Source organism: Pleurodeles waltl, chromosome 1_2 (assembly GCF_031143425.1).
Source record: "Pleurodeles waltl isolate 20211129_DDA chromosome 1_2, aPleWal1.hap1.20221129, whole genome shotgun sequence".
NCBI classification, from domain to species: Eukaryota; Metazoa; Chordata; class Amphibia; order Caudata; family Salamandridae; genus Pleurodeles; species Pleurodeles waltl.
In genome coordinates this window covers 1,195,697,256-1,195,724,861 of record NC_090437.1, presented here as the reverse complement: position 1 = coordinate 1,195,724,861, position 27,606 = coordinate 1,195,697,256, and the positions used below count along the sequence as shown (strand labels likewise).

Sequence of the window (27,606 nt, the reverse complement as noted above, 5' to 3'; positions counted from 1 at the left end):
GCCATGTACGGCGCAGGTTTGGGTGGTTATAGGGGTTGGTTGCAGCCAACCCCCCGGAGCGTACGGCCAAAGGATGTGCGCACCCTAGGGTTCGGCAAGGCCCAGCTGGCAACCGTTGCTCAGCAGTGGTTGGATTATCGTATAGTAATGAAAATTTGTTTACGTTAAAAAAAAAAAAAAAAAAAAATTGAAATTCACTGAAAACAACAAAGGTTACAGGGATGTTATAGTTAGGAAATAGAATTAAAGAAAACTTAGTTATTCACTTAAAAACTAAAGTTTACAGGTACTTTTTAGTTAGGCTCACATTTTAAACATACAAAACCATAGGAATTCACCTGTTGTAGTTAGTTATTTCAAGTAACTATAACTTGCGCCCTAAGATAACTATAACTCGTGCCATTGCCATGCACTGCTAATTACTCTACAAATTACAGCACTCTTGACATCTCTCATAACATCATAGATAATCTCACTAACATCTACAGTAAACTTATTGATCAGATAACTGTACATGGCAGGGACACAAGTTATAGTTACTTGAAATAACTATAACAGATGAATTTCTGTGGTTTTGTACATTAAAAATGCGACTAACTATAACGTCCCTGTAACCGGTGGTTTTTTTAAGTTACTATATATAAATGTGTATATATAACATTATTTGGCCATGCGCAGCAAGTGTTGGGCGCAGGACCTAGGCTGCGGCTTGACCCTGCACTTACCAGATCTGCCGGCAGCCAAGCCCTACAGCGAGCAGCCTTCGGACATGCACAGCAGCGGGTGGGGAATGGGTGCTGTGGTGTTTTTTTTTTTTTTTGGGGGGTGGGGGTTAAACTCCCAAAGCTTTCTGCTATTTGCCTGGAAATTATGAAAGACCGCATGGAGAGACTCTCACAAAAAGCACAACTTTAAGTATTTTTCCACTTTTTATAATAAATACAGGCAAGGAAACATTGTTTTCTGTCTGTTTTTATCAGTAAAAATGGAAAACGGAGAGCATAAGTTAGTAAACATTGATTCAACAACAATTCCAAGATTGGTGCTAGCAACCCAAGCCTTCAAATCCTTCAAAAGGACGGCAGCAAACTATTTTGCTTGTATGTGCAGTAGGGCTAGGAACCCACAGTTATTGTGCAGTCCAGGATCCCCTCTTTTAAAACGAGTGATGCCTAAAGCCTCTCCAGCTCAGTTATGAAGGCCTTCCATGAACAAAAAGCAAACGGGGAAAAGGGTTTTAAACATTTTTCTGTATATTTAGGACTTCTTTAGTACAGTGTGCATGGTTTCGAATCAGCTGATGGAAGTCGTTGGGCCTAGGATCAGGAATAAGGCATTCATTGAATTATCGGTGAAGAGATCCTCAACTTCAGGGTTGCTTGTCACAAAGTTTTTTTTCCGCTGGCTCAGAGATCTGTAGGTCAATAGAGACAGAGTGAATCTTGATATATCTGATCCAGTCCTTTAAATAAAAATGACGTTATTTTCGAATGTCCTGCAAAACTGCTTATTGATACTCCAGGTGGGCTCTTTTGAGAGCCCAGAACTCATTCTTACACTGAGCGGCTTCGAGCAGGAAAGGTTGGCCCATGGTTGTTCATTTGAGTTTGAATACAAGCAATATGATAATTTTGATAGTATTTTAAACTTAAGTGTGGAAATTGGTTTGTTGTTTCAGCCCAGAGAATACAAATTAGATTTGATCTGTTTTAACATGGCCTTCATATGAACTAAGAGGGTGATTGTTAGCAAACATGAGATTGTAGTGCTATCATCTTAATAGTATTTATTTTGGTCCAGAGCCCTAAATTAAACAAACGTTCAGCAGAGATATGGTGGCACTATTATTCGTATATCCTAGATTGTGAGCAAAAAATGTTGCTGCTTTACCTCAACATAATAGGTTAGTTACCCAGTTACCGATATGCAGAAGGTCAGTGGTATGGATCTGATTAGCTTGCCAACAGACAGGTAAAACTGTTTGAAGGCAAACGCTAAAAAGAGATATCTCTAGTTGGGACCTCAGATTGCATGTGATGTGATCTGTTTTCATCATGGCCTTGTAATTTCCTGGCCTCGATGAAGATGGTTTCGGAAGTAAGTGTCCAAGCTATTTTGTATCAGAAGCTGAGCATTCGAAATACCAATTGGCAAAGTAACTTTGGCATCTTCTTGAAAGTAGGAAGAAATTGGATTTCGCCAAATTAACTTTGTGTTCTATGAAAGGAGATCTAGCTGATGGAGTAGATGACATTTTAACAGTTGAGGAACAGTTGGTGCATGGTCATTCGTCATCTGGACGTCCAACACATCTTTCCGATACACATTTAGGGAAAGGGTGAATTTCCTTTCATCTGAACTTCAGATGGAGAAGAATGAGGCTGATGTGGATTGTATATACATCTAACAAATACAGTGAGTGTGGATGTTTTCCCTTGAAGGCTAGCATAGAGTTTTGTAGGAGTTCGGGAGTTCGTGATAAATGTTGTTGTGTGCAAATAATTTTTCCTAAATCTGAAAACATCAGATTTGCAGGAACATTAGTGGGATTAGAATATTAAAAATGAGAGCAGTTGAAGAATTATTGCACAGATGGTAGATAAAGTGGACTTTCTCAGATCTCGAAATGTTAACTTTTCCAAAGCCTCGTCGACCTCCTGAAAGGATTGTTCACTTTGCTATACTGTGCAAGGAGTAGCTGATTAGCCCCTCTTCTTGTAACTTAGTTTGTCGGACCCTTTCTGTACTCAGAAGCTGGAAATCTGAGCATGCAGCTGAAGAGCCCTGCCAGTGTTCTCTTTGCCATTAGAGGAGATGGAGAAGGAGGCAGATTTCTGGCGAGGAAGAGAGGGCAGCACAGTGATAATGAGAAAGGGCGCCCTACAGTGAATGGGCACAGTTCACGCCTGAGAGGGAGAGATAATAGCAGCCATGTCCAGTAACGCCGGCCTGATAAGCGAGGGTGCCGACAAGAGGCTGATTAAACTGCCAAACTTGCCTGAAAACGTCAGAAAACAGTATGACGTGGCCTTAAAAAATGTTGGATGGGGGTGCCTCGGGAAAAATGTGAGAGGCCCGGGGGTGTAGTTGAAATGCTCAGGCTGCACAATTTTCAATGTGTTTTTGGTTTATTCTGTTTGCTACCGACCGGTAACTTTTGTAGACTTGAAGGATGTTGTTTGCGTTCGGTTTCTAATGGGCGGGCGTGTGTGGTTTTTAACACGTGTGCCTAGCTGTACTCGATGCAGCTGTTAAGGCGCTAGCCATTTGCTGCTGTTCAGGTGCGGTATTGATGCCGACGCCAGTGGCGCAACTAACCGGATTAATGAGTTGGAGACCTAAATGGATGTCTCACGACTCTCCCCGACCCTCCATTGATTAAGTTTCAAATTGCCTTGAGAGAAGGAAACGCACAAAGTAGCGGAACTAAAACGGATGCACTCGCCGAGTAAGATTGATATTGTTGCCATGTTTTTAGTTTATCATTATCATGACAAATGTCTTAATTTCCGCTTTGCATGAAGTGGAAAAACATCCCCCTTATTCCTAAACCAGCCTATGGTAAAGGTGTGTGCTACAAACAGAAGCACACCAGGTATTCTTCCTTTGTAACTGCTTCCAGGCTCGCAGCTCTCATGACTTTTAACTGTAGTCTCTGTCTACTGTCCTTGATGCAGGTGACAACGTTTACTACAGGGAGTGTTTTATATGAAGAAGAAAATAATCCACCTTTCATGCTCCAATTCATAATGTCTCCAAACCGATCAATCTGTCGAAAAAGTACATGTATAAATAGAAAATGAAACCAAAGCTCCTGCCCTGTTTTGCCCGTACTGTTCCGGCTTTTTGTGCCCTTGTCCCACAGGGTGAGCGTGCACATTAAAATGTGAAAACGTAGTGCACCATACATTTCCAGTGGCTATCTTTATTTAATTCACAGCAGGGCCAGAAAATAATTGTTTTGCAGACTCGGCCAGACTGCAGAATTATCCAGACTTTACAGCAGGATGAATAGGGGCGAATCAGCATATCGGGGTCCCACAGCTAAAGCCTAGGCACACCACGGTATGTCTGTGCAGGGTGGGGGATAGTTTGTTTATTGGTAGAATTTTTCCCATTTTCATTTGCAATGAGTCAGAATTTTGCTCAATTGAAATGCTATGTTAATCTTTTAAAAAGAGAACTGTTGGACTTGGACCATTCTGCAGGGTCAGCCCCAAACTTTTTACCTTCCTTTTTTGCTGAATTCGTTTTTGTTGGCTTTAGGGCTCCGGGCACTTTCCCACTGCTAATAAGTACTAAAGTGCATGTGCTTTCTGCTTAAAACATGGTAACATTGAGATCCACATTGGTATATTTAATTTATTACCAACTTCCCAGTAAAGTGGACTACCTGTGCCCAAGGCCTGTAAATCAATTGCTGCTGGTGGACCACCCGCTCCAGTAGCCCTTCAAACATAACTCAGGCCTGCCTTTGCAGAGCCTGTGTGCAGTTTTAAACTGCCATGTGGACCTGGCAAGTTAACTATGTTGCCAGGCCCAAACCTTCCTTTTTAATACATCGAAGTCACCCCTAAGGTAGGCCTTAACAAGCCTAAGGCAGGGTGAAGTGTATTTAAAAAGTAGGACATGTATGTTTAAGTTTTAAATGCCCTAGTAGAGAAAAACTCTTAAATTAGTTTTTCACTACTTCAAGGCCTATCTTTCCCCTAGGATATCATTGGGATTGCCTCATTACCTTTTACAAGTACGATTTCAAATTGGGAAGAGATGGGATTCCCCAAGAGGTTTGTTGTCTCTGAAATCTTAATTTAAATCACAACTTATGGTGAAGTCTGATTTGAAATTGTAATTAGGAAAATACCACTTTTAGAAAGTTGGCAGTTTTTTACTTTAATCATCTGGTGCTTTCTGCCAGTCTCTGAATACACATTGGGGTGGGCGACAGCTGGGCTCGTGTGCATTCCCTCCAGACAGCCACACAAAAAGGGAGCTTAGGTGTGACTGATGGACCATCAACATCCTGTTGGCTCACCCTGGGTAGGATGGCAGGGAGGAGCTGATGCTTACACACCTGAATGGGCTGTGTCCTGATCCCACTCAAAGGGCTGCATAATTCTCTGTAGTGAGTCTGGAGTTGAGGAAGGGACTCTGTGCACTTCAGAGGCCCCTCTTCCAAGTCTCCCCCACTTCAGAGGCACTGCTGGGTATAGAAACTGGACCTCTGACACCAACAAATCAATACACTTCTAGACCTGAGGACATTCTGGTAGGAAGGATGGCAGTGCTACTGAAGGGAATGCTTCTTGACATCGCTAGACTCCTGCTCCGCTGCTCTTCTTGCCTGGGAGTGAGAAAGACTGGACCTGTAACTGTACAACCCCAGAACTAAAGTGACTCCAAGGGCTTGCCTCCTGTTCTGAAGTCACAGGGACATCAACGCCTTCTCTTCATCCTGCAACAGCACCTGGAGTTTGCGTGCTGCATGTCTTGCCCGGCCAGGTGGTGTCAATCCAGTCCTGGGCCCTTGGAAGTGAGTGCTGCAACTGCCAGAACCTGCACATATATGCCATTGCGGCACTTTAACTGCTATACGGTCTTACTCTTGGAAATCACATAAAATCTATTTCTTGTATTTCTTTTCTGTTGGTTATTAAGACTGTCATTTCGAACTAGAATTATAATCAGTGATTATTATTTTAAACGTCTGAATCAACAAATTATTTTCAGTAGCAATTCATCATAGTTTAAAAAAAATGTTAACACTCCAACACCCTTTCTGTGTGTAGTGGGTTTTATTTCGTGGTGTAGGGGCTTAGTAAATGGTAATTTGGATTTTTCTGAAACAGCGGCACACAGCAAAACATTGAAGTTGTGTCCTTGAGATGCCTTCTCCTGGCTTATCCACGAGCGTATTAGAGTGAGCGAGAGTATTCATACATTCAACTGAAACCTTAAAAATGGACCACTTCTGTAATATTATAGCTGCTAGCATTGTGTTGAACTATTGAAAAATGAAGTACAAATTTACAGTTTAGGTTGCGGGCATTACTCATCTAGAAACGCACATTCTGGATCCGATGTTTCCTAAATTTAGCATCAGATGTTTATTTGTAAACTTAGAAGGTCCATTCTGGTTTTTAGTTATGTTTCTTTTTCTTGAGAGGTGGCATTTGCTTTTTATTCATTTACCTACATTTAATTTTTAGACAAATTAATTTGTTGCCACTTTGTAGTCTATACAGTATATGCTTCTACCATAATTATCGTACTGCATATCCATATGGCTTTGCATCCGATGAGGATTCTCTTCAGAGGCAGCCCTGAGCTACTAATGAAACTTGAAGGGTAGATGAAAGAGTTAATAAATGTATGAAACAAAATACACTTATGTTCTGGTCTCTGTCATTCCCAATTTCTGGACGCCCTACCACGTAGTGATTTGAGCCGGAAGCTACTTCATAGAGTGCTGTTTTATCAACTTGTGCGTAGCTGCTACAGTACAGGTGTGCTTTGCTATGCTGCATCTCCTTGTGGTAGCAGACCACTCCAGAAAGCTGTTTTCTTCTTCAGATCGGAAGTAAAGGGGAGTTGGAGCCAGGAACAGATTTATGCACTCACGTTTTCTGAGTGGGTTTAACTCGATTTGCAGAGTGTTTGCTGACAAGTTTGTTTTAATTTTTCTATTCTTAACATTTGCTGCTATATCTTATGCTTTTAAATGGATTTTTGCTGTGGCATCAGCAGGTACAGTAGCTTGCTTCCCTAGTGCCATTGCCACTTACCTAACTAATAATCAATTAGTGGTGGACCATTTGCGAGTATTTCCTCTTGGTCAACAACCATCATAGATAACTCGTTCCAAAACACCACCCCGCGTAAAAGGTCATGTGTGCCCAATAAGGGTGAAAGGCATAGACGTCTAACTGATCAGTGCCCTGATGGTTTTCGCATGACTGTATCTGTTGCCTAAAAAGTTGTTTACACATAAATTTTATTTCCTGATTCAGATCCAAACAGTGCTTTGAATCTGAGTTGGGCAGGCCATGTCAAGACTGCTCACAATTATTGGTTGCCACAGTGACCTTCTGAATGGAATCTTTTTCATGTCATAACAGTGTGTGTGTTTTTTTCAGTTTCTAATGCTAGCACAGCGGTTATGCCTCGAGATAAATTTCTCATTAAAATGGCACCCCAATGCTTCTCTTTTGCCTGGAGCAAAGTACAAACGCTTTCAGAGAGAGCCATGGTTCTGTATCCTAACCAACGGCATAAGTAGTTCTCAAAACCTGAGGAATTTGTGCCCTTGCTAAAAGTATTACCCGCCAAGTTATCTCTTCTGACGGGAGAGTTGAGTTGTGGAATTTTTGAAGTTTCTACCTCTGAATTCTTCATCCCATCTGCAGGTGCATTGGTCATTCTGTTTTCTTCATTAGGGCATTATCAGCCTAAGATTTTTGTTAATTCTCTCTGCCGCTTGACAGCCGATGTCCCTTCCCAGCCTTTTGTTCTCCACTTCTTATGTAGCTAATGCTACTTTGCTGACATGAATCCACAAAAAATCTTACCAGATATTGTCATTATAGTCGGGAGGGTTTTCTTTTGCCTCTTTGACAACAGTCAAAACACAGAGATAATAGTCCAATTATAGAGAAACAAATTAGGAATCCTGCTATTAAATAAAAAAAAAAGTGAAAAACGCTGGGGGAAACTCGTAATTCAAGTGACATTGCTCACACTTAGACACAGTTCTCGAGGTTTCTGACGTACTAAATAAATGTGAGGAACAGCATAAGGCTACCCCAGCGTTGTCTGGCAACCTGTTTAAATCAAAGAAGTGGGTGTCACCGGAAAATGTCCCCTATTTTGTGATTATATGAAAAAATATTTTTTTGGGTAGAATAGCTGTTCTCTTCCGATTCCTGTGCTCCCCTTTCTAAGAGGAATCATTAATTCTTCTGGTAACGCACTTAAAACATTTCCTCTTTGACTGGCAAAATAGTTTTACTAACCATGACAAACATTTTATCTATGTGCAAGCCGATTGCATCCTTTATCATACTGTTTATTACTTTGCCATATAGTTATTGGACTGGATGTGATGAAAAAGACCTTATTGAGAGGAACATATCTAGCAACTGATCTAATGTTCAAGCGCATGTCTCGAGTGACATCGGACAATTTAAGGATAAAAGGAAGCTTCATTAGGAGGTGCTTTCCAGGTGTTTTATTTTTATTTTTTATGTTCAGGTCCTTTTTGACTTGAAAGTGTGTTGCCTCAGTTTTGGCATTTTATTCAAATCTGCTGCACACCTCTCATCTCTGTCTGCAGGAGCAATAACCCTGTGAGGCTCTGTTACACTGTTGAAACTTTTATGCAAACCCTTGTATAGTAAGGTAACCCCCTTGAAACTTCTTGTCCTCACCGTTCTTTCCAAACCCGCACATCTTCTCTTGTCCATTCTGATTCTGAGCCTGTCAGCTTCTTCGTGTGTCACGCTATCAAAAAGAAGAAGCGCTACAACAAAGCCTCAACACACCATAAAATGACTGCAATTTATGGTGGCTAAAATTTAAATTTAAATCAAAGTTATCTTGGAAAGAAGCAAAATGGATAAATAGCGAAGGCTAGTTTAAGGGAAACCAAGATTGTTTTGAATACAATTTTGAATACATACCCAAATAAGTCTAATTCAGAATGATCTTCACCTGCTCCACAAAATGCACCCGTCATTAACTATGTCTAGTAAAAATGGGAAACATGCCTCTGATACCATAATTACCAAAGTACAATTAAACCTCCCATCCCCCTCTCAATCCTCCGACAACAGCGGAGAACTCCTGAAACACCTCCAGAAAAGCAACAACAAATAATTTTTCTTCAGAGCTCTACAAATTTAGTAAATTCAGACAACAAATCCGTTAGTATCAAGAGAACATCACCACACCCTCAGGCTGAGACGCACCTCAGGGGTGTAACACTATATCACACCACTGTGGAGAACAAAACGGAATAAATACACACAACACAGGGATTAGTGGAATTTGTTTGAAATTTGCAGCTTCTTCCCTGAATTCAGGATATCATTCGCCAGCTTAAATGTTGGTAGATGTGGTTGCTTTTTGACCTACCTTTCTATTGAAGATTTGTGTTTGTGGCAAGTAGTATAAAGAAGGTTGTTTACATAGAAAATGCACGTTATATGTCATATAAATAAACCAAATAGTAGTTTGATTTGGATGTGCCCAGGATGCATCTTTCTTTTATGTACTGACTATGTTGTGTAAAAAGAAGTGGTGAGAGGTCAAAGCTCTGGGAATTGTTGTAAGCCACGGGTTGTCTGGAAACATTTAAAGTATCAGAAAATTCTAAGACAATTTCTCGTTTGTTGGTGAGTTCAACTCCTACAAACCTATAAAACCTTTTTTCAATGCCCAAATCCAAATGCGATATCTACATATCAGGCACCAGGCAGGGCTGCCCTCTTTCTCCGCTGCTGTTCTCTTTCCATGGAGCCCCTGGCTGAGATGCTGCGCAGTCGGGGCCCCAATTGGGGCATTCCACTGGGAGACAGTATGCATACAGTGTCACTGTATGCTGAAGACCTCTTACTGTACTTTAGGGATGTCATGCAGATCCTTCTGGAAGTTGGGACAATTTTGCAACAATTTGCCGCCCTTTCCGGGCTACGGGTTAGCTGGGCAAAATCCTGCCTCTTTCCCTTCAATCCTAAACTCTCAGACCCGCGGCTGCGCCTTTCTGGAGTTGTCGTTCCCTGGCAACTGCACACATTTAGATATCTGGGCATCCAAATTTATCACCAAAAAGAGGACCTGTTTGATGGAAACCTTAGAAGGGAGGTGTCATCCATCAGATCCCAGATGGTCTTCTGGCAAACACTGCCACTATCAGTGGCAGGCTGAATTGCCCATTTGAAAATGATTGTGCTGCCACGTCTATTATACTGCTTCTCCAATCTTCCACATTATATACCGGTCAGTTTCTTTAGGGAACTGGAACCTAAATTAAGAGAATTTATTTGGAACAAAGGGCGCTGTAGAGTGGCGCTTAAGAAACTGTATCTGCCATTGGCACAAGGTGGGCTCTCGGTTCCTAACTTGGAACACTATTACTTAGCGTCTCAGCTCCAGTGGGTGTCTAGATGGCTGGCGGGCTCCATCTCTCGGATACTGCGACTACCACGGGACCCTGGTCTCTACTAAGAGTTACGAATCTATTCCACCTGATCGCGCGCTCGGCGCCGCCGGAGGAGCTTCTTCTTAAAGTGGTCCATAGTTGCTATCGTAGGTCCCTGCGACTCACAACCGGGATCATTCCATTTGCCCCGGCCTTGGCGCTCTTCGGCACGCCCCGTGCCTCCGGAGCAGTGACTGGGGCGGAGCTAAGGACTTGGCACAATGCAGAGCTGCACACATTGGATGACCTGTACAGCGAAGGCAAGCTGATTCTGTTCACTGCTCTAGTCGCTGATACGGGCCTCCCCGCTGGACAGTTTCTACTATATAATACACTACTACGCTCCTTATCAAGGGAGTGGGGAGATTTAACGACTGCCTCTCCAACCCATCTACTCATACAATACATACAGGTAATGGGACAGAACAGGCATCTGATCAAATGGTTCACGGAAGCTCTCAGAACTCACTTGGTGCATGAGAACTATGCGCTGCGCACGGCTTGGGAATGCAACTCAGCCACACCCTTCACGGACAAGCAATGGGCGTCTGTCATTGGTAGTCACACTAACATACCCCGCAACTCTAGATTTAGACTTATGCCCTGTGTATTATGTAAAATTGTACATCTCACGCCAGCTCGTATTAATAAATACTTCCTTCGCTCTGACGCAGCCTGTCCCCGATGTAAATGTGTAACTGCAGATCTCTTGCACATGCTGTGGTTCTGCCCCTCTCTGCATAGTTACTGGGTGGCCGTGGTCAATTGTTTAACAGTATGCACAGAACGCGCCATACCGTCTGCATGGGAGAATTGTGTTAGGTCTGTTCCCTAGTGGCCCTCGCCACAGAGCCACCACACGATTCCTAGATTTGGGATTTATTACAGCAAAACGACTGATAACACGCGGCTGGAAGTCGGCGGAGGCTCCAAATGTGTTGGCCTGGAAGCGATCATTTGCTGCCTGGGCGGGCGCTGATGGGGTGGCGTTGAGAAGAGGATATACTTGGCCTGCGTAAATATCCACTATCAGACAGCTGGGATGCCATGATGACACATTTGCAAGCTCCAGAAGAAGACTCCACAACGGCGGAGATAGACTAGCATCACAGGTCAGCCCAGTGCACATCAGGAACAGGGAGCAATATGGGAAGCTCACCGATACGCACACCAAACATTCCACTCTGACCCGAAACAACTAAATTGAGGCATGGTGTTCGCTACATAATAGTGACCCACCTGCGGCTCAGCGCCATACTAACACACGCATGTAATATTGAGAAAATTTCCACACATAATGGGGCACAACACTACCATTATCAAAAATCAGTAGATAATGTACTCCACTGTTTATGAAGGTTATTGTTCCTATTTGTTATTACTCCAGGATCTTCATTTATAAATAACTGTTCACCCGAATATATGTTTAACAGGAAAAAGTGACAGTATTGTTGTTTGACTAGTATTCTGTGCTTAAACCCAGTGACCCGATTTCGCGCGTTATGCAGAATGTTTCTGCCAGAACCCGGGTAAAGCTTGCTACCTGTACAACGACGCACACCAACTCAGTTAATCCATTCAATTGGCTAACTAATGCCACAGTAAATGCACAGGCTGATGCAAGCACTGCTCGCGTACCTATGTAATGCGTTATTGTTACAACTATTTACTGTGTGGCTACAACCATAATGTCTAACTGCTGCGAAATAATTGTTTTAACATTTGAAATACCAATAAAAAGATTCCTGAAAAAAAAATTGAGCACTTTAGTATCTTATCAACATATTGCAGCATCTAATATTTGCTACTTCAAATGATATTGCTATGTCTGAGACTGCATTTTTGTGGAACTCTTAACATTCTTGAAACACAAAGATAAATAGCAATTAAATCAAGGTCTAAGGGTTTTTAACTATCTCGCTTTTTTCACTGGTAAGGTAACTACTTTGGGTTTCAAAACCTTGATCAGAGCTATAAATTAATTACTGATACCAAATAATCATTCCTCTATGCTCAGTATATTAATTGTGACAAAACTATCTCATGAATTTGCATCCACAATCCAATCAGGCTGCTAAAAATAATTTCTTGCAGGGGTGTGGAATTTACAAAATATCTACTTGTCCATGGGACAGGCTACGTCATACATATACTTGTCCTATAAAAAAAAAATCCACTTGTCCCTTTGGTGGCAATTAGTGTGGCGACAAATTATGGCAGAGCTCTGTTAATATCCTATCTGATTATGCCAGGACTCATACTATAGTATGGTTTGAATTCTAGTAACTTCCTTCTTTTGCCACCTCTCCACAGATCACATACTGGGGCTGGAAGTAGAAGTGAGCAAAATAGTTCTAGGGATGGAATGCCTTTTTGAATCTGTGCAAACCAACTAGCCTGCATGTTTTGGCGGGAGGGGTGTTTCAACAGTTTTCCTCTGATCTTTGACCGTACTGAGAGAAGTTGAAAATTTACACCTGACAAGGGCAGAAGTAAAACTTGTTTCAGGGTTTGGGGGTGGAGAGATGGGGGGTGGGGGAGGGGGAAGGGAGAAGGGAGAAGGAGGAAGTGGTTGGAGAAAAGTGAACTTGTAAACGCTCAACAGATGCATGCATGAGCAAATCTACGCATGCATATTTGCTTGTGCTAAAATGCAGTTTACAGATGTTTTCTAAGACTTCTGGCCTACTTCAGTAAATTCTTGTCAATCAATGAAAGCCATAAATCTGCACCACTGCAAAGACATACCTCATGGATGCACTTTTGTGACTTTAAGAATTGGGCCCCTAAGTAGGACTGTCATTAACCATGACATTTTGTTTTTATTAAAATACTATCTAATTATCTATCAGCTGGCCTCACTGTGAGTGACAGCATTCTGCTTTTTCCCAAGGAGCATAACTGTACACAAAGTAGGTTTGTTCTGGGCTAGGGACTACTAAGCAAAGTGTGCTTTTTGAGACCAAATAATAATTTTCTTTTTGCTAATGTTGGTTATAATGGTGTGAGCCCAACAGTTCCCATAACATTAAAGGTGTACTAAAACCATGTCAAAACAAGGCATACTTTGACAAAACCAAAAGGCTGACCACCAGTGTTGTACCTATTGGCTTTGCCAGTGCTTGTTTATTTCCATGTTTCCCATAATCTTGTTAAAAATGATTACACTGATTTTCCATTATGAATATTTTAGTATGCATCAACACATTTTACTAAATGATGCATCAAAGAAATGGTACCTAAAGTTTCACAGTAGTTCAGCAAAGCTTTTTTTTCCTATTTCCTTTCTTTGTGAAACCTTTTTATTTTGAAAACAAAGAATCAAACTTGCTTTCAAACTTCTTCAAATATTTCCATTTCATCAGAGAGCATTTTGGGAGCATTATACAGAGCTTCATATTGCTAAACTTTGCAAACGTCTGTACACATTTTTATAATAAAACTACTCTCAGTAGTGAGGTCCGAGCTTAAAACATTTCCTTAGGGCGCTCACTCTAATAATAAAAGCTTTGCATTCATGAAACGTAAATACAAGGTTGAACAGCATTAACATTGGAACCCAAATATTACCTTAACTGCAGACAGTGCCCTTCCCTGATCCATAATGCGGTACTTGTAAACTGGCAGCCAAACGCTTTGTGCTGCATGGGGTTGGGCCTACTTGTCCTAATGACAAAATAAACTTTAAAACTTGTTGTCCTTGATCCCAAACAATATTTTCTGGGCGTCGGGGTATAGGAATTCCACACCGCTGTTCTTGCATTCAATTCAGACTTCAGTTGCTTCAAAAAACATTACAAATCGAACTCCAAGGTTTACCAAGAGCTATAATAATAAGCATTGGGAAAACTAGTAGGTCTCACCTTTGTGAGAACTATTGGCTGTGCCAATGTCTTTTAGACATGTTGGACAGCAGCGTGTGCAGCATGGCTGAAAATAAACTTGGGAAAAAAGGTCTATGACACAGCCAATGCTGGCTGCGTCATAGCTCGTTTTTTTCTTCTGGCTCGTAAGGTGGGCATGACTGACAACAGGAAGGAGAATGGTAGGCAGTGAACAGGCAAGTCAGACAGCAATGGAAGGGAGTGGGACAGTAATAAAATAAAAGCATAATGACATGGCTAGCACTGGCTGAGTCAAAGTGCCTTTTTTGTTTTGTTTAAAAGGGATGGGTGGAAGAATGCAGGTGGACGGGATGAAGGAACACAGACAAGGGCTCTATTCAGTAACTTCAAAATGACAGCCACCATTGCAAACATCTTCAGAGCTTTGTGGCTTCATTGGAAATCTGTTTTCCTGAATTATACTCGGGTATCCTGCATAGTGAGTCCTTCACAGATGTGAAGGCTCTTTTCAAGTGATACTAACTCTCTGCATGGACCGTTAGGCCATGCACACATTAAGAGGGAGGAAAGGTTATCAGTTTGGAGTATTATACTTACCAAACATGGTAAGGTAAGTGCAGGCTACAGACCCTGACATTCTCTCCACATACATCTTTTATATCCTATCATACCTCTATGCAGAATTGGAGACTGTCCACCTTGCCACACTGCTCCCAAAAGTTGCATCTCACTGTGTTATGGTTCAGGTCTTGGCTGGTTTTCATTATACCTTTCTAACTACTCAATTTCTGTCTCCTGGCTCCTCTCACACTCGGCGGAGCAGGGACTTTAAATAAATATTTGGTTTGCGGTGTAAATCTTACCACCTCACTTGGGCGAAAGTCTCCGCTCCTACTGAACCCAAGACAGATGGACCTTGGCCGTAATTAAGAATTAATCAGAAACTGTAGATCAAAATCAATTTATTCATTACAGTTTCAATTTTTATTTCTGGGAGTAAATGATGAGAGTTGGTGTGAGTTTCAAACCTTTATTTAAAATCGATCGGTAAGTACATTTTTATTAATCATCATCAACATAAAATAATCAGTCAATTTATCAATACAAATCATTGATCAGAACAAGTGAATAAAGTGCGTTCCGTAAAGTAAAAGTGCCTATTCTAGCTACGGAGAATGAGAGAAAAGCATGAGAGAAAAGCATCAGTCAGAACTAACCCTAAAGAGCTCTAAATTTGAGAGGTGAAAGCATGAAGCATTTAGCATTAAATCTCAAACCATGAAGCAGAACTTCCCATGAAGAGATGTTAAAGAAACTCTGACGAGTCTCAGAACAGCATAGATTCAGATAAGGGAAATAAAAGGGTCTCTCACAATGAAAAAAAGTACGATTTTAGATACTTCTAGCAAGTTGCAGTAAGATTCTCACCATTCACTTAATACAAGACAAAACAGTTCATGATGAGGCCTCTACATTACTAAGTGAGATCATAGGGGTTCCTGTCCATTCTAAACTGAATAAACACTTGCTCATACGAAACATTCTACGGAAATTAACCTAAACATTATTTACATTATTATATTTTATGAAAACTATGCATATGAGAAGGTCGAAGTATAACAATTTTCTATTAAATCATTATATCTCAGCACATTTGCGTCATTAAATGTTTAATATCTCACATAACTGGCCTAGGTCAGGGTCAAAGAAAGAAAGGAAAAATGAATTTTACAGTTTTTTTTTGTTGTTGTTTTTTTTAGCTGTGAGAGCCTACGGCTGTCATTTGTATTTAATATGCAGCTTTTTGTGTGAGGCCAACTGGTTTATTTCTACATGTTAATTGCATTGGTCTTTATTATTAAAAATTCTCCTGCACTCTCATCAGAAACTGCACTATCCGTAAGTGTCCTCTTCTTTCCTTCTGCGCTACCTCCCTTGGTGACGTGACCTCTTCAACCTTGTATATGCATATGACACCTACATGTATTATTCTTTTTCAGCTTCGACCCTCTGCTATACATGTATAGGTGACTCTGCTGTAATGTAGTGAACTTATGTACATTTGAAATTGTCTGTTTCCTGCATCTATTTTCCAAGCGCCAGACTTAATTCTTTCCCTGTTCAACACGCTCACCGAGTCTCGCTGGCAGAACATAAGTGTGCTTTTCGATTCCATTGTGCAGTGGGAGTCATTCATATCCACCAAATACACACATGCCAGCTCCCAGAAACTGAACATATCTACATTCTGCTGCAATATTCCACTTCACTCTGGTTCAGCCTTTATCGTGTCACTTATTTATCAATTAAATAGATCATCGTAACATCCTCCTAGTTGGACTCCCACCTATACCCTCATCAAGCTAGCTAGACAAATCTACATACCTTCCTCGATTGATAGGGGAATATGTGCCTGGCTGTCAAACACACTGTTGAAATAATTTTTCCTGGTCTTTAAAATGGTCCAAGTCTTATTTTTCAAACGCATGTTCCAGATTCTTATCTACTATGCACCAGTACTGTCTTACACTCTGCCAGTCAACACGCTTGTGCATCCTGTCTACTGTATTGATTCGAAGCCTTCAGCCTTATGAGACTCCTCCACTGTATCTGTCTCATCCGACCTCTGAGCTGTCACTTCTCTCCACCTGTTAAGGCTTTAACATAAATTACTCTTTGTTATATGTATGTAGTATTTCTACAAAGTAGATGCTTGGGCATTAGATACAAGGCATAGACTAAGAGAACACCCTAACTATTGACCTATCACCTTCCTATGCAGGCTTATAGACAAAGCAGTCAATTTGCAGTTCCAAATGATGTCAAGCCTAACCATTTTCTGCATGATTATGAATACGCTTCAGATCAAACTGCAGCATGAGACAGATTATTTACAAACCATATATGACCCCTGCACGACCACAGATAAAGCTCACCCTTGCCTCCTGATATCCCTATACCCCTCAGCCACCTTGCACATAGTTGACAATGTCACCCTTATCCACACCCTGAAAACTTAAATGGGATTCTATGACAATATTCTTCCGTGGCTCTCCTGCCTGTTCAACCAACACTAGTTTGTTGGTAAGGACACATTCTAGTCCTAGTAAATCCCTATCAAATGTGGAGTCCTCAAGCTTCCTTCTTGTCCTGTGTCTTTTTCAGCCTCTATTTAGAGCCTCTTGGCATTCTACTCGCTGACAATACTATCAAAATTCATAAATACGCCACAGGTGCATAACTCTTCTTGAAAGTAATCTTAAGTTCCAAAAATCCAAAGCCTCACACACTGTCTGCACGTCATCAACACGTGGATGTCCAGCACCTCCTGAAGCTGGATGCCACCAAAACAGAATCCCTTCTATTCTCCCAAGAACAACAAGCAACAACTAGTTCAATTCTGGCTCACCAGCATGAACTTGAACAGATATCAACAGCTTCTTTCACCAAGTGCCAAGGCACTCAAATTCATCTTGGTCACTAACTTAGCTGACAGGGAACACCTTGCTAATAAATGTAAGATGACCTTGCTCCAACTTTATCTGCTAAAGAAGGTTGAACTATTCCTCCTATAAAGTGACTTCAGAACTACTGTTCATGTCTTGTACTGTCACATCTAGATAGTGGTAATGCTTTGCTCCACATCCTCCCAGTCTGCACACTTCACCCACCTGCCCACTTCAAAGACGTACTATATATGTCATAGCATGCTTCATCAGGGGCCTTAGGAAATAGCACCCAATACGTAATAGAGCTGTAGTGGCTGACACCACCACTGCGCCTTCACCATCTCTAAATCCAGCTGCCTCATCTCCAGAGTCGTCATCATCTTCCCCTGTCCGTTCGAGAAACTCACCATGTCCGTTGACTTTAAGCCCTCTTACAACTAGGGCACCATTAGTGCAAAATAGAAAAAAACAAGGCAAAGGACCTTCTCAGTCTATGCCCTGCGGAACTAGTATGATACGCGCATTTGTCTGGGCTCATTTAGGAAAGAGCTGAAAACTTTCCTCTTTAAAATAAAAACCATATCACTATGCAGTAACCCTCCGCGTTCAGAACTCTGCAGCACCTCCAATCACTATTTGACTGCAACTTTGCCTTTCACCCTGTGTGACGCTATACTGCCTTCCGGCTATCTTCGCACTACTAAACTGTCGATATCCAAAGAAAGAGAGAGAAAGTTGGAGGGGATTTTACCTAAAATATTTACTAACGTTTTATGCTTTATATTTTGGACAACAAAAGAACAATGATAGCTGAAGTGACATATTTTATCCTGCAGCTGTTTTGATCTGTCCTAGATTTCCAATTTTGCCGGTCACCTTTTCCATTGCTGATATGGATTACGTGATATGTGTGCTTCACGGAAAATGGAACAAATACTCCCACTGGAAAGGAAGTTGAAGATAACAAACCTCTGTGTCTGTTGGGTGCAGGATGCAGCTATGACACATGTTCAAAGGCTTCCTTCCTAAGCGCAGTTCACCTGAAAATGGCATTTCCTTTGTGTCAGTAGTTTCCCTTTTAAGAATAATTAACATACACACTTGGCTCTGATAGGTCACCATAAGTTACTAGTTTTTTGTCCAACTTGTAGCCCGCAGGAGTATATATTGTTTGTGTCCCCACCTAAGCATCTTAACTGGGAATTGTTGGTAGTATTTCCTGCATAAAGTTATTTTTGAACGATGCAGGTGTTTTTAGTGAGTTTTGTACTGTTTGAGCCTTCCTTGGACCTAATTGTCCTCCTGGATTTGACATTGAGCTATTGGTGCCGAGTGCATAGCCTTGAATACATTTGAAGTGTTAATAAAGCTTGAATGAAGCTTAGCAGTGACAGCACTTTATTAGATATTCATAGTACAATATGCGATATGTGGCGTAATATAGTGAGTTTAAACATTGTGCGACTTGGTTCATGTTGAAGTTGCACAATAGATCCAATACTGTAGTTAATGGATCGATCACTGAGGGTTGACCATTTATCATTGCCTTTTAGTGCATCCAGGGTTCATGAGTTCTCAGCTACGTTGCAATCCTTGTGCTCACTGGTATTTCATGAAAGACTAGTTAAGTCTGTGATAGATAGTTACAAAATTGGTTTGCTTACTTTTGACATGGACCAGGTCATTGTAACCTGAATCTTGTGAATATTTTTTGATACAAGCCTTAAGGGTGCCATGGTAGTCCTGTTTTGATAACCAATGAAGAAACTTTATGGCTGATTATTTTAGTCTACATCATGTAACTGAGAACCTTCTGAATTCCGTATTGCATAGCGTAAGGGCCTGTTCAAGAAAAGCTGATAATGGCATTAGTCTGTGTATTTTCTCTGTAGTGTGGTTTCCTGAGAAAGCAGCATGAGCCATGATTAGATAATAAAGGCGACATATTTTATTCAGCTTTGGGTTAAGTAGGAGAGGAAAATGCAATTATTCTAGATTTGTAAAGCAGTAGCATTTTTGTAGGTCTTAATTGGAGCTACACTCAGTTTATTGACTTAACAAATCATATCAAATCAGAATGGATTGTGCTACCATGCCTGGCATAATTTTTTAATTGGTGTCACTTATTCTGAGAAGCTCAAGATGCACTTAATTTAAAAAAAAAAAAAAAAACATTCGTTCGGAGGTTGACTGAAAGCCATTTGAAGCTTTGGAGCTGGGTCAAAGTCCTAGTCTTTAGTATATGAGAAAACTGATGCAGTGAACTCTGTTTTTAAGGTTGTTGTCTGTATTGAAATCTTTAGAGGCCAGTCCGACATTGTAAACTTTTTTTATTTGGATGTAAATGTGTCTGATCCAAACCTTTTTCAGTTCTCAATGGTGGCCAAATGGGCAGTGGAAGCACAATACATACATTATTTAGGTTTTTGTACAGCACTAATTCAACCCATGAACTCATGGAAGATTTACAGACTGAAGAGTGAAACTGAGTAAAATAGCAACTTTTTTATTTCCCTCCCAAACATGATAAAGTAACTGGTTGCCCATTCAAACTAAATATTTTCCAACCTGATCGGACCAGAGAGGAGCAGGTTTGAAATGAGAAGAGAGCAGGAAACGAAACAGAATGACGAGAATTAGGTATAGTCTCTGTCCTTCGTTTACTTCTGATTTTGGGAACAGCCAGGTCTTTGTTTGTCTGATTTCCACCTGGCTGTTGATGTCCTTTGTTATCTTTGGGAGAATATCAGAGATTGCATGTCTGTACTGATAAAATGCTCACACGATGCAGGTTTTTTCTTCAAAACGAAGACCTTACCTGGATCTGTGGTTTCGCCTTTGACTGCAAAGTTTGAAACTAGATAGTTTCAATATTGGTCCTGTTCCATGGATATGACGGCAGAGAAATGCAGTCTCAAGAAGATTATTCGTGAGACTGGTAACCAGTGTAGAGTATTGAGAGCAGCGCTAGCGTAATCTCTGTGCTGAGGGTTAAGACATGCCTGGCTGCTGTACTCTGAATTTATTGAAGCTTGCCAGTTAAGTGTCTAGGAAGTAGAAGATTGAGACTATTGGCATAATCCAGACATGACAGTGCTGTTGATGCTCCTGTCCTGGCTATGTAAGGGAATATTCAATGCTGTATCGTCATATACATTCTGTGGTTACTTTTTTTAACCTTGGTTTTCCAAAAGAGGACTGAATTTATAGGCATGCCCACGTTCTTCTCTGCCATAATGGTGGTTGTCAGCTGTCGTAACTCCAGAACCCAGGCAGATATATGGTCATTAGCATCCATTAGTCAACTGAGAAGAGTCATTTGTTGAGTTAAGTTGTCTTGAGGTTCAAAATGTTTTCAAGTTATAGTATCCACTTATTTGCAGCATTGTTATAACGTGTATATTCAGTGAAGACACAGTGATTGCTGCGCATGGGAGACACCTAGATGCCATATACGCTGGAGATGAATGTTGAGCGGTACAGAAGAAACCTCACAGCTTTTGATCAGTCTTCAACGTAGCATTGAAGAGATGTTCCTCATTGGCTGCTGTCTGAGAGGAATAGCGCCATTACTTGTTAACTCGTCTGCCGTCTATGGTTAAGAGATCCATTATTTGTTACAAAAGGAAGGGCCTTGTGACATGTTAACATAGATTAACGCTAACATCAAAACACATTACTGTGGCCACTCCTAAAGAGAAGGGACACACTTGTCTGATTGGCAGTTCCCTTAGATGACCGCATCACTGATACGTTTCCTGCTCCCTGAGAGAGACAGTACCATTTTGTCTTACTTTGCTTTCACACTGAGAGGTAGAATATCTTGTACTGGGCATTCTTTTCCCAGAGGAATAAGCGATGTTCTGTGTTAGTTTGTCACATGACTGAGTGAAACGGTTCTGTTGTGTTTTACTTTCACCACTTCATTGCAGAAAGGGTCTTTGCCATCTAATATTACTTTAGTTGCTTCTTGTTTCCTTTGAGGTTTTGAACATTTTTAATTTGTACAGAGAGCGCAATATGCTGAGGTTACTGATTCAAAGTGTTTTTTGCTTTAAAGGGGAAACTAGAACTGTCACAAGCGCATGGTGAAGCAATTTCACTAGGGTGTTGAACGAGGTACAGTGAGAGGAAATTCAAGACGAAGAAGCCTAAGAATTTGTCCCCAAAATGTTTGGCTTGGAGCCATGCATCATCCATTGCCATCTCTAACGAAGGCCCTTCGACCATATACAATGAACTTATATAAACCTCAAGCATCCGGTAGGCTTCTTTGCTTCAGTAGCTGCTTATGCTTGGCTACTATTGTCAGGATAAGATCCTCTCTGATCATAATCAACATGAAGCTCTTTCGTCATAGGCCACGCTTCAACTCAACAATCATCCAATCATGCTGCATGCACTTAGGGCGGGGTGAGGATATAAAGCGCTCTTTACATGCAGCTGTTATGCCGTACACATTTTCATCTAAGGCATTCTTGCTGTGAAATAAAACTGACTGATCATTATTTATTCTTTGTTCATAGGTTTCTGTACCTAGACATCTCCACCTTCAGGAAAAGGAGGAAAGCCTGCTCGCCTGACGTTTCTTTACAGCTTAGCACTAGCTGTACTGGTAAGCTTGCAATAAACAACTTCTGTATTATGCTACGTTACCACAATTTGAATAGCACATTTCTGTCTTTTCTTTGGCCCTATAGCGTGTCCATTTACATATGTTTCAGAGTCTTGTGGCCCTCAAGGTGGTCCTGTGTCTCGGTGTTTAATCGGTTAAGATCAGCATGTTCGGTCTGGTCGGGGATCACTGTAGTGTACTAGATGTATGAATGCTTCTGCCGAAGTCCTTTGCTGTTTTTTGTTCCACTGATGTCCATGGTATTTCATTGCCTGGCCTCAGGAACCTGTTCTATGAAGTGATATTGCAACCTAAAGCTTCGAGGCAGTGTTGTGGAGGTGGTATTTTGAGCTCGTACTGTATGTTTTTGAGGTGCATATTGGTGAAGTGGCAGGAATGTGGTGTTGAGTTGCCAGCTGTTTTATATTCTTTCAGTGTACAACTAAAGACATTAAATGAAGATGCTTTACAGACCATATGAAATTCACCACATACCGTAGTTATGACCGTGATCTCTGTAATCTTTTGTACAAAAAAACAATGCATAGTTTTCTTTCTTGCAGTGGTTTGGCTGTTGTGTATTTGGATTTATAATGTACCTTCCTTGTCCAAATTGTTTTGCTCTTTTTGTCTGTTTTTTATGGATCGTTTCAACTATCCACACTTGAGATATTGTCCATAATGAAAGAGCTCAAAGTTCATAAGTTGATCGTCAACATTTGCATCCTTGGCTGTTTTCACAACCAGTTAAATGACTTTCTGAATGTTATGGCTAGCAGGATATTTTATCTACTTTTGAGTCACAGACCTTCAGGGCGACTGAGACCTTTCCATCACCCCTATTTTGGCATTGGCTTAGTCCTTCATTCCCCTTTCGAATAACAACGCCTTCAGTGTTTCAACCCCATCCAGAAACCCCCATCTAATCACAATTGCAGCTATGCAAATATTCATAATGAAACCTTGTTCTATTGTTTTGATTCGGGGTCATATCCAGTCTACATACCTTCAGCCTGTGCCTGATGAAAACAATAATACACAAACCGACTGCTCCCCAAAAGTTTGCTTTGGCTGTAAACTGCCATGTCATGTAAATACATGTGCCCTTATCTCATTGGGCACAATCAATAGACTCTGACATCCAGGTTTTTCACATTCGGGCCGAAGTTACCTCTTGAGATAATTAAACTGCATTAATGTGTAACTGGCATTATGTAAAACCACAATTGTCAGTCAACCTACCATTTAGCCCGTTGATTTTAACGTGACTCAAGTGTACCACTCCTGCCAACTCATGTGTAGTACATGGAGAGAGCTACGGTGGACGACACTTCTAGCAGCTCTAGGTTGGTAATCCGTAAACTATTATTGTGTGGTTTCTTTGGGTTTTCAGAATAAACATAACTTGTTTAATCTGGTCATGTCGATTCCTAGCTCAAACAGTAGCGAGTGCAATGCTTCAATGAATCTCAACGCTGGGCTGTTCCCTGGCTGACATCAGACGAAGGTTTATGTGGTTTCTATTTAGCAGTGGCATGGACTCCGCTCGGGCTGGATTGTCTGTAGTTTCAAAGTGGGCAAAAAATTGAATACAATTAGATTTATTAAAAAAATTCCACCCATGATTTTCTTCTTGTATTATTACCGGTCGTCAAAACTACCTAGACTTCACAAAAACATTAAGATTGTTACACGTGTCTTCATTTAATTAATCAGTTTGAAGCCATTTTTTGTTCCCTAGGAATATAGTCCACCAGACAATATGGAAATGTAACCAACCCCAGTCATGCAAGTATTTTAAGTCCTATGGTTTATTGCTTTCTACTTCTGGCTCACATTTTGAGCACAGTTCGTAATTTCACGTCTGTGGCATGCTTCTGAAATAGTTATGATGTATACATCTCACATATATAGCCAGCTTCTGCTATTCTTTAGAGAGGTTGTATTCAGATTTAAACCATACTGTTTGCTGTACGCGGGCCCACCTTTCTGATAACTGTCCTGGGTTGTCTCACATCAGACCCTTGGAACTTCTCCAGCCCAAATGCAGGGTATCAATGTGCTCAGTTTGTGAAATATGTGGTAATGTAATAAGGAGAACTAGTAAACGTAGGCATAATGTTTGGAATTTTAAGTCAACATTTCCTTCAATTACAATGATAACCTGACCTCTCTAGTTTTACCTTGTGCAGAAACTCATTAGGAAGCAATATAAGCAGTAAGAGTGTATCATGTTCATTCACATTGAATGCTAGCGACACTCTCTAATTCTGCTCAATGTATTTTAAGACTGGGCTGGCAAGACACCCCTATAGTATGTGCACTGCTGGTAGCAAGATGTGTGGCTCTCTCAGCAAACAGCACGCTGCAAACACTTTGAAACTGTGCAGTTCCCCCTCGAAATGGTACCGTCAAGGTGGTGACGATTTACCAGGATGAACAGAAATTCAGATTTAAAGCAAAACAAAAAGGAGACAAAGTACTCGCCCCTGCCTCGTCCTTCTATGAAGCCATCTGCTATCTTCACATTTTCTTTAACTCTAATACATGGCATATTGTGAAGCACCTTAATCTAGGCAATAGATTGATTGCAGACACTATTAAGTAGGCTTTGGGTGTGTGTTCAGACTTCACTTCCCCCTCCATTTTGAGGAGCTTTCTAACCCCTTCCACTGTGAGGCCAGCAGTGCCCTTGCTCAGGCACTTAGTGCGACAGGGAGACACGCTGCCCCTTGCCTCCTGCAGGAGCTCAAAAGATACCTTAGATCATGGTTAGTGCGTGACATTTAAAAGTTTGTAACATTTTATATAGTTATATGTAGCTAGAAGGTGATCATTGATGGCTTTATCATTTACATTTTTTCATATGCCACCATTAATGTGAATATGTAGCATGGAAAGATTGGTGGCTAGAGAAGCCAACATGTATGATTATGGGAGCAATGGCTGAGCTAGCTGTAAAGTGAAGAATTGAGTGCTGTGCATGAGTGTCAGATTATGTTACTTTGTGTTGTGTTGCAGAGAACATGTTGCAGGATCATTGCAAGCCAGTGTCACAGAGGTTTTAGATTGCAGCAGTATTGCTCTTTTTTCCAAAATATGTATACCTTGATGAGGTTTCAAGCCAATTATGGAGTCTCCGCTCTGTGGTTCACAATAGACATGACTATCAGGTTTGCAGGTGCATGAAAATTACCTTGGGAGGTGGTTCCAAAAAGCAGGATGTCTCGGTTGCATCACGTTTTGGAGGCAAGAAGCGCCTATATTTTGATCTTCTGCAGACCTTAAAGTTAAAGGCCCAGACCACTAGAAGGAAAGAGGCACAGTGACTCATTTTGCGGCTTGGGTCATGCTGATGACATATATATTGCATTTATTCCTGGATCACCAATCATTGATTTCAAGAAGAATCTGGCTTTATCCGATAACATTTTAATTTTACAATATCAGTGCCATCTGTGTCTTTGTGATGTTGAAGGCAGTATGACTGCATCATTACCTATATATCAACAGATAACTAATAATTGATGACTATGAATGAATCGATACATTAAGAGATAGAGGGAGAGTAGCTCTTTGTGCACCTCTCCCGATCTAACAAGACCACAATCCACGAGACGGGCCTACGTCATGGCACACACACGATCTTTGTTAGTATGTCACCAAAAGTTGGTACCAAGGATCCAGATATCACTGCAGTTAGGGCACTCAGAACGGGTGTACACATTCATGACCTTGCTGGGGACCTTTCTGTCCCAACACATACTGAATTTTTATTTTCTTCATTTTCTTACTTTCAGATTGAGGAATGTGAAGAAATAGAAATGACAGGAGGGCATTGTTTTTTTTAAACTTTTTGTATGAGCTTAGATGTGTGAGCTTATATATAGCGATCACCATCCTTCTGACTTGTTTTGGTCAGTGCGTCATGAGCCTCCTGTTATTGACCACTCATCAGTTGTACTGTTTTTTTTTTTTTTTTAATAACCAATTTTATTATTTTTAATATGCGTGTGGACGCAACAGAAAAATAAGAGAACACTTACATACCAGTGAGCGCATGACAGCCCTGCTAAATAATTCAAGGCAATATCTTCCACAGACAACAACCCTCCCCCCCCCCCCTCACCAGCAGATCATGATAGCCTTAGTTCACACAGGCAGCCCCCTGTGAGCCTGCCACTGCCCCCAGATCTTCTTGTATTTGTGAGACAGGCCCTTGCCTCGTAGATTGGCTTTACCAATTGAGAGCACCAGTCAACTCCGGATCGCCACTTCGAGAGTGACGGTACCGTCGGGCTTCTCCAGAGCTGTGCAGTGTCTCGCTAAGCCACTAGACAGGCGACACTTATGAATATTCGGTCAACTCTCAGCCCACCCTGCTTCTCCAGAAGCCCCAGCAGCACCACCCTCACGTTCAATTCAGTGGGACAACCAAGGACTGCTGAGAAGCCCTGCTCACCCCTACCTCCTCCCCCCACTCTTAAAAAGGTCATATCCCCGGACACTCCCATGCCACATGCAACAGGTGCACCCCCGGTTGACCACCTCTCATACAGGCGGGTGGGGGGGTCCCCGGGTGAATATGTTGGAGTCTCCGTGGGGACAGGTATGACATATGAAAGTAGTTTATGTTGATAATTTTTAACCTGGCAGAAATGGCCAGTTCCCTTGGTGCTGGGTAGGCCTCCCTCCAATCATCCTCATCCAACATTCCCACCCAGGCCGCACACCTATCCCGCAACCGAGCGAGGCAGTCAGGCGCATTAGTAAGCAAGGATCGATAGATCTGGGTAATGGCTCCCCTCCCCAAGCGCCCCGAGAGCAGTTTCGCCTTAAGCAGGCTGTGATCAGGGAGAGAAAGTCCGGACAACCAGTCAGTTTTACTGTTTTAACAATACTTGTGTCCCTAATGTGACTATGGGGATCCAGAAATATTACTCTTCATTACGTATGTGGTAAGCAGTAGCAGACCATGCTAGTAGGGGATTAACATGAAAGCACATGTAAAAGCCAAGTGATGACTCAGATAAAAATGTCGTAGCTTTTTAAGATGGTACAATGTGTGTATGGGAAAACTGGTATCCATTTACACTTAAATGGGATAATTTATAGACTTTTGGGTGCATAGGTAGCATATGGATGTTCAGAAACACTTGAGAAAATTAAAATTTGCATTCAGATTCAAATTATCCATATTTGTCAAATTGTACTAAGGTGCATTTAAGAATGCAGAAATTTCACCAGTACAGTAGAATTGTCAAAATCATAACTACATGCAAGGTAACACCTACAAGCCTGTAAAGAATGAGGGAAAAGGGCTGTATTTGATCATGAAGTACCTTGAACAAAAAGGACCTCACAATCTTGAGTTTAATTTAGAATGACTGGTTGTTGCTGTTAAGAGGTTTCAGTAGAAAATAATTCAAATTATTCTTCAGATTTAAAAGTTGTTGTACTTAATTAAAAAATTAAAGCAACTGAATAGCCAACACGTGT

General features: G+C 41.3%; 1 protein-coding gene across 18 annotated transcripts in view; it reads left to right on the top strand.

Annotated features, from left to right (window-relative positions):
* Positions 1–27,606, top strand: part of ADD1 (adducin 1) — a 572,382-nt gene that overhangs the window by 49,306 nt on the left and 495,470 nt on the right. For all 18 annotated transcript variants that reach the window (XM_069203567.1, XM_069203558.1, XM_069203535.1 and 15 more), the window contains exon 2: positions 22,019–22,107. The gene's annotated coding sequence lies outside the window, so the exon portion shown is untranslated. The remainder of the gene's footprint in view (positions 1–22,018; positions 22,108–27,606) is intronic.